The 7,356-nt window shown below is 40.7% G+C and overlaps 1 protein-coding gene across 1 annotated transcript in view; it reads right to left on the reverse strand.

Moving 5' to 3' along the window:
• Nucleotides 1-6,858, reverse strand: part of rspo1 (R-spondin 1) — a 31,196-nt gene extending 24,338 nt beyond the window's left edge. The window contains exon 1 of the mRNA XM_023980692.3: nt 6,407-6,858. The gene's annotated coding sequence lies outside the window, so the exon portion shown is untranslated. The remainder of the gene's footprint in view (nt 1-6,406) is intronic.
• Between the last annotated feature and the right edge of the window lie 498 nt (nt 6,859-7,356).

The following is a 7,356-nucleotide window of genomic DNA, read 5'->3' on the forward strand; positions in this document are numbered from 1 at the left end:
CACACCATCAAAACGAACATAACATTTGAATTAGGCCAATATCCGCTAATTATCAAAATCCAGAAAAGAGCTGTTACATTCTACAACCACCTAAAAGGAAGCGATTCCCAAACCTTCCATAACAAAGCCATCACCTACAGAGAGATTAACATAGAGAAGTGTCTCCTAAGCAAGCTGGTACTGGGTCTCTGTTCACAAACACAAACAGACCCCAGAGAGCCCCAGGACAGCAACACAATTAGACCCAACCGAACCATGAAAAATTTAAAATTATAATTACTTGACACATTGGAAAGAATTGACCAAAAAGCAAAGCAAACGGGAATGCTATTTGGCCCTAAACAGAGAGTACAAAGTGGCAGAATAGCTGACCACTGTGACTGACCCAAAATTGAGGAAAGCTTTGACTATGTACAGACTCAGTGAGCATAGCCTTGCTATTGAGATAGGCTGCCATTGGCAGACCTGGCACTCAAGAGAAGACAGGCTATGTGCACACTGCCCACAAAATGAGGTGGAAACTTCCTAACCTCCTATCAAATGTATGGCCATATTAGAGACACATACAGTGCCTTCGGAAAGTATTCAGACGCCTTGACTTTTCCACATTTAGTTACATTACAGCCTTATTCTAAAATTGATTAAATAAAACAATTTCTTCAGCAATCTACACACAAAACCCCATAATGACAAAGTGAAACAGGTTTTTAGAGAAATTAGCAACTTTATTAAAAACAAAAAACAGAAATACGTTATTTACGTAAGTATTCAGACACTTTGCTATGAGACTCGATATTGAGCTCAGGTGCATCCTGTTTCCATTGAGCATCCTTGAGACGTTTATACAACTTGGAGTCCACCTGTGGTAAATTAAATTGATTGGACATGATTTGGAAAGGCACACACCTCTCTATATAAGGTCCCACAGTTGACAGTGTATGTCAGAGCAAAAACCAAGCCATGAGGTCGAAGGAATAGTCCGTAGAGCTCCGAGACAGGATTGTGTCCAGGCACAGATCTTGGGAAGGGTACCAAAACATTTCTGTAGCATTGAAGGTCACCAAGAACACAGTGGCCTCCATCATTTTTTTAATGGAAGAAGCTTGGAACCACCAAGATTCTCCCTGGAGCTGACCGCCCGGCCAAACTGAGCAATGGGTGAGAAGGGCCTTGGTCAGGGAGGTGATCAAGAACCCGATGGTCACTCTGACAGAGCTCTAGAGTCCCTCTGTGGAGAAGGGAGAACCTTCCAGAAGGACAACCATCTCTGCAACACTCCACCAATCAGGCCTTTATGGTAGAGTGGCCAGAATGAAGCCACTCCTCAGTAAAAGGCACATGACAGCCCGCTAGGAGTTTGACCAAAGGCACCTAAAGACTCTCAGACCATGAGAAACAAGATTCTCTGGTCTGATGAAACCAAGATTGAACTCTTTGGGCTGAATGCCAAGTGTCACGTCTGGAGGCAGTGGTGGAAAAAGTACCCAATTGTCATACTTGAGTAAAAGTAAAGATACCTTAATAGAAAATGACTCAAGTAAAAGTGAAAATCAACCAGTAAAATACTACTTGAGTAAAAGTCTAAAAGTATTTGGTTTTAAATATACTTAAGTATAAAAAGTAAATATAATCGATAAAATGTACTTAAGTATCAAAAGTGAAAGTAAAAGTATAAATAATTTCAAATTCCTTATATTACATAAACCAGGCGGCATGATTTTCTTGTTTTTTAAATTTACGGATAGCCAGGGGCACACCTCAACACTCAGACATAATTTACAAACAAAGCACTTGTGTTTAGTGAATCCGCCAGATCAGGTAGTAGGGATGACCAGGGATGTTCTCTTGATAAGCGTGTGAATTGGACAATTTTCCTGTCCTGCTAAGTATTCAAAATGTAACAAGTACTTTTGGGTGTCAGGGAAAATGTATGGAGTAAAAAGTACATTATTTTAAAAAGCAAAAGTCAAAAATAAAAATAGTAGAGTAAAGTAAAGATACCAAAAAAAACGACTTAGGTAGTACTTTAAAGTATTTTTACTTAAGTACTTTACAACACTGTCTGGAGGAAACCTGACACCATGTCAGCAGCAGGGACTGGGAGACTAGTCACGACCGAGGCAAAGATGAACGGAGCAAATTACAGAGAGATCCTTGATAAAAACCTGCTCCAGAGCGCTCAGGATCTCTGACCGGGCAGAAGGTTCACCTTCCAACAGGACATCGACCCAAAGCACAGAGACAAGACAACGCAGGAGGGGCTTCGGGACATGTCTCTGAATGTCCTTGAGTGGCCCAGCCAGAGCCTGGCCTTAAACCCGATCGAACATCTCTGGAGAGACCTAGAAAATAGCTGTGCAGAAATGCTCCCCATTCAGCCTGACAGAGCTTGAGAAGATCTGCAGAGAACAATGGTAGAGACTCCCCAAATACTGGTGTGCCTAGCTTGTAGAGTCATACCCAAGAAGACTCAAGACTGTAATCGCCGCCAAAGGTGCTTCAACAAAGTACTGAGTAAAGGGTCTGAATATTTATGTACATTTGATATGTCAGTTGTTTATTTTTTGCTTTGTCATTATGGGGTATTGTGTGTAGATTAATGAGGGGGGAAAAACAACTTCCTCAATTTTACAATAAGGCTGTAACCTAACAAAATGTGGAAAAAGTCAAGGGGTCTGAATACTTTCCGAAGGCGCTGTATTTCCCTCAGATTACACAGACCCACAAATAATTTAAAAACGAATTCAAATTTGATAAACTCCCATATCTATTGGGTGAAATACCACAGTGTGCCATCACAGGAGCAAGATTTGTGACCTGTTGCCAAAAGAAAAGAGCAACCGGTGAAGAACAAACACCATTGTAAATACAACCCATATTTATGTTTATTTATTTTCCCTTTTGTACTTTAACTATTTGCACATAGTTATAACACTGTACATAGCCATAATAAGACATTTGAAATGTCTCTARTCCTTTTAAACTCTTATGAGTGTAATGTTTGCTGTTCGTTTTTTATTGTTTATGTCACATTTGTTTATACATTTTTTTTGAGCTGATGCTCAAAGTTAGTGAGGGAGATATAAGTCTCCAACTTCAGCGATTTTTGCAATTGGTTCGAGTCATTGGCAGCAGAGAACTGGAAGGAAAGGCGGCCAAAGAAGGTGTTGACTTTGGGGATCACCGGTGAGATATATCTGCTGGAGCGCGTGCTAAGGGTGTGTGTTTCTATGGTGACCAGTGAGCTGAGATAAGGCGGAGCTTTACCTAGCAAAGATGTATAGATGACCTGGAGCCAGTAGGTTTGGCGATGAATATGTAGCGAGGGCCAGCCAACGAGAGCATACAGGTCACAGTGGTGGGTGGTATATGGGGCTTTGGTGACAAAACGTGGAAAACATATGTTTACTTGCTTTGGCAATGTAAACATATGTTTCCCATGCTAATAAAGCCCTTTGAATTTAATTTAGAGAGTGAGTGCGTGAGTGAGTGAGTGAGTGAGTGAGTGAGTGAGTGAGTGAGTGAGTGAGTGAGTGAGTGAGTGAGTGAGTGAGTGAGTGAGTGAGTGAGTGAGTGAGTGAGTGAGTGAGTGAGTGAGTGAGTGAGTGAGTGAATCAGGTTTGTAGGCCTCCTTGCTCGCACACAGTTTTTCAGTTCTGCCCACAAATTTGAGGTCAGGACTTTGTGATGGCCAATCCAATACCTTGACTTTGTTGTCCTTAAGCCATTTTGCTACAAATTTGGAAGTGTGCTTGGGGTCATTGTCCATTTGGAAGAACCATTTGCGACCAAGCTGACTGATGTCTTGAGATGTTGCTTCAATATATCCACATAATTCTCCTCCCTCATGATGCCATCTATTTTGTGAAGTGCACCAGTCCCTCCTGCAGCAAAGCACCCCCCACAACATGATGCTGCCACCCCCGTGCTTCATGGTTGGGATGGTATTCTTCGGCTTGCAAGCCTTCCCCTTTTTCCTCCAAACATAACGATGGTCATTATGGCCAAACAGTTCTATTTTTGTTTCATCAGACCAGAGGACATTTCTTTAAAAAATATGATCTTTGCAAACCGTAGTCTTGCTCTTTTATGGCGGTTTTGGAGCAGTGGCTTCTTCCTAGCTGAGCGGCCTTTCAGGTTATGTCAATATAGGACTTGTTTTACTGTGGATATAGACACTTTTGTACCTGTTTCCTCCAGCTTCTTCACAAGGTCCTTTGCTGTTGTTTTGGGATTGATTTGCACTTTTCACACCAAAGTACGTTAATCTCTAGGAGACAGAACGCATCTCCTTCCTGAGCGGTATGATGGCTGCGTGGTCCCATGATGTTTATACTTGCGTACTATTGTTTGTACAGATAAACGTGGTACCTTCAGGTGTTTGGAAATTGTCCCCAAGGATGAACCAGACTTGTGGAGGTCTTGGCTGATTTCTTTTGATTTTCCCATGATGTCAAGCAAAGAGGCACCGAGTTTGAAGGTAGGCCTTGAAATACATCCACAGGTACACCTCCAATTATCTTAAATGATGTCAATTAGCCTATCAGAAGCTTCTAAAGCCATGACATCATTTTCTAGAATTGTCCAAGCTGTTTAAAGGCACAGTCAACTTAGTGTATGTAAACTTCTAACCCACTGGAATTGTGATACAGTGAATTATAAGTGRAATAATCTGTCTGTAAACAATTGTTGGAAAAATTACTTGTGTCATGCACAAAGTAGATGTCTTAACCGACTTGCCAAAACTATAGGTGTTAACAAGAAATTTGTGGAGTGGTTGAAAAACAAGTTTTAATGACTCCAACCTAAGTATATGTAAAATTCTGACTTCAACTGTAGGTGGTAGGAAAGCGTTATCAGTAGTCACTCTCCTTCATGTTCTAGGCCCCACAGACTGCTCAGGACCATCAACAGTCTCTAATCTAAAGCAGCAGGTAATAGTAGCACCATGCAGGGCATCTGCATGTGCACGTGTGCCGAAAAACACCTGGCTATGCCACTGGAATGCTTCAGGAGCCTCCACAGCCCATTTGGGTAATCACTTCCTGTACAGGGAAAGCTGGGTAAAATGTGCTACAGATGTTGACTATAACACTACAGGACTGCCTGCTCTGTACAGTACAGTAGATCTCTCTCTTTCCTTCTTTCTTTCCTTCCTCCTCCAACTCCTTGTCTGGTAGCTCCCACTGAGATCTACAAGGAGGAGAATTCCTCTGTGTTCCCAGCACCACCCTGCTCTTTCAAACGCACCCATAGTCTATGGGGCGCCAGCAGTCAGGGTTAGCTGCACTGTGTGTCTGCATGCTGCACATGCTAGCACATGCTGACTTTCAGCTGCCTACAATGGTCTTCTGAGGAGAAAAGAAAATCTATTGGAGATCTCCACCTGCCCCAGTCCACTCCAGCATCTCTCTCTCCCATAATCTCAGTCTCCAATTGTCTGTCTCCCACCTTTCCTATCACTCTCTTTTTTGAAGCGGAACTCAAGGGGTCAGTGTTTATGTAAGACTGGTGGAGAGGCAGACAGAGACAGATAGATACAAAAAAATGGAGAGAAAGAAAGAAAGCGAGAACGAGGAGAGCAAGAAGGAGAGCGAGCAAGAAGGAGAGAGGGGGAGATAAATGGAGCCAGTGCTGTTTTAATTAACTGCCAAATTGCTGCTGCCACATGTGGAGTGCCAAAATAAATGCTCAATTTCTGCGCACTCTATTCCCTAAATATGCTTGAATAGCCACCAGCAGAACCAAAAGCATGCCTTCATACAATCAGGGCAACCCTAATGGATACAAATGAAGGCATTTAGGATGTCTCAAATTTCAGATTTATTTCCTGAAAAAGTGAGATAAATCTATTTGATTAAATATCATGGGGTTCCTCYTGCACATAGGTTACTGAAAATCAGATGATTCCTCTTTCGAACATGCATTTTTGAGTGTTAATAACAGTAATATATTGTTCAGACAAACACTATTTTTCCTTACACCTGACCTGGTTCTGCATAATAACAGCAAATTCCATAGTGTTGCATTTCACAAAATAAAACAAGATCAAATTCAATGTCACTGACATTTAAAAAGTTGGATACTAAAATGATTGCCATAATGAAAAAACATAATAATAATAACACTTCAAAAATAATTTCATTTTGACGATTAAATGAGGGTTGTTAATTAGAGGTAGGCCTATTATTCGTCATTAATTAAAATATAATTAAGCCATAGTAAGCTAATAGGCTAGCCTAATAAATATGTAATTTAGGTGATGATATAATTTATTTCCCATATTACTTAGAGATCCCATAATATTTCCCATAATTACAGAGATCTAAACTATTCCAAAATGCATTATCAGTTTCCAGTCATACAGAATACACAGCAGAATAACAGCTTGGAATATTCCACCTACCTGTGCATAGCGAACCTCTTATGGTGAGATCCAGTGAGTTGTCGGGTCTCAATTTCCTTTTTTATAAGGGAAAATTCGTAACTTGTTTGGTTTCAAAGAACTCCTCCTACATGACACCTCCACATGAGATGGGAAGGAGATCCATCATCATCATAGAGAGACAAATCATTCCCTTTGTTGTATTTTATCAGTTGGCAATTTATGTTGCCATCAAACATTTGGACTCTCCATGTGCATTATTTATGGCAATTCAAAAATCTGCAACTCATTTCAAATAAAATGAGAAAGTAATCTTTCAAATGCAATCCACTGAATTTTTTTGTATATCTTTTGCTATTTCTTTCAGTCAGCGCAGTTATTTATAAGAAGGCTCTTGCTAGTAAGTCACTCTATTAATGCAATTTCCACATAAATCCACTTTTAAGCGTCGGAAACCTTCCAACTCAGACAAGTCACTCATAATTCTGCGTTATTTGCATCCAACCCCATCTATTGCAAGAGTCTCCGCATGCATGAAGTTGAGTTGGCCCCACCCCTCAAACTCACACAGACTGCGAGACGAAAAACCAGAGGTGGAACACAGTTGGAGTGTGCTGTTTGTTTATGTCATCAAATCTTGTAAAATATCATTAGTGCTAATCTGTGTTGTAATGAAGCACGAAAAAATATCCGTAACGTTCGGCCATCAAGCCTTGCCCAGCTGGAATTTTGTAATGATAATATTTTCATTCCTGAAAAGATAATATATTTTGACTTTACATTTAAATACATAATCCTTAGTGACTGTGCACAGGCCTACACTAATAAGACTATTGAATCAATTTGATGATTTATATCTCTCCTTGACGTGTGTTTTCTGCCAGCGCGCGAAGGTGCAGTTTTGGCGCAGGGTAAGGACGGTGCAAAGAATGCAAAAGAAATGTAGACTTTGCCCACATCGAAATCACCAT

This window comes from Salvelinus sp. IW2-2015, linkage group LG35 (assembly GCF_002910315.2).
Source record: "Salvelinus sp. IW2-2015 linkage group LG35, ASM291031v2, whole genome shotgun sequence".
Lineage (NCBI taxonomy): Eukaryota > Metazoa > Chordata > Actinopteri > Salmoniformes > Salmonidae > Salvelinus > Salvelinus sp. IW2-2015.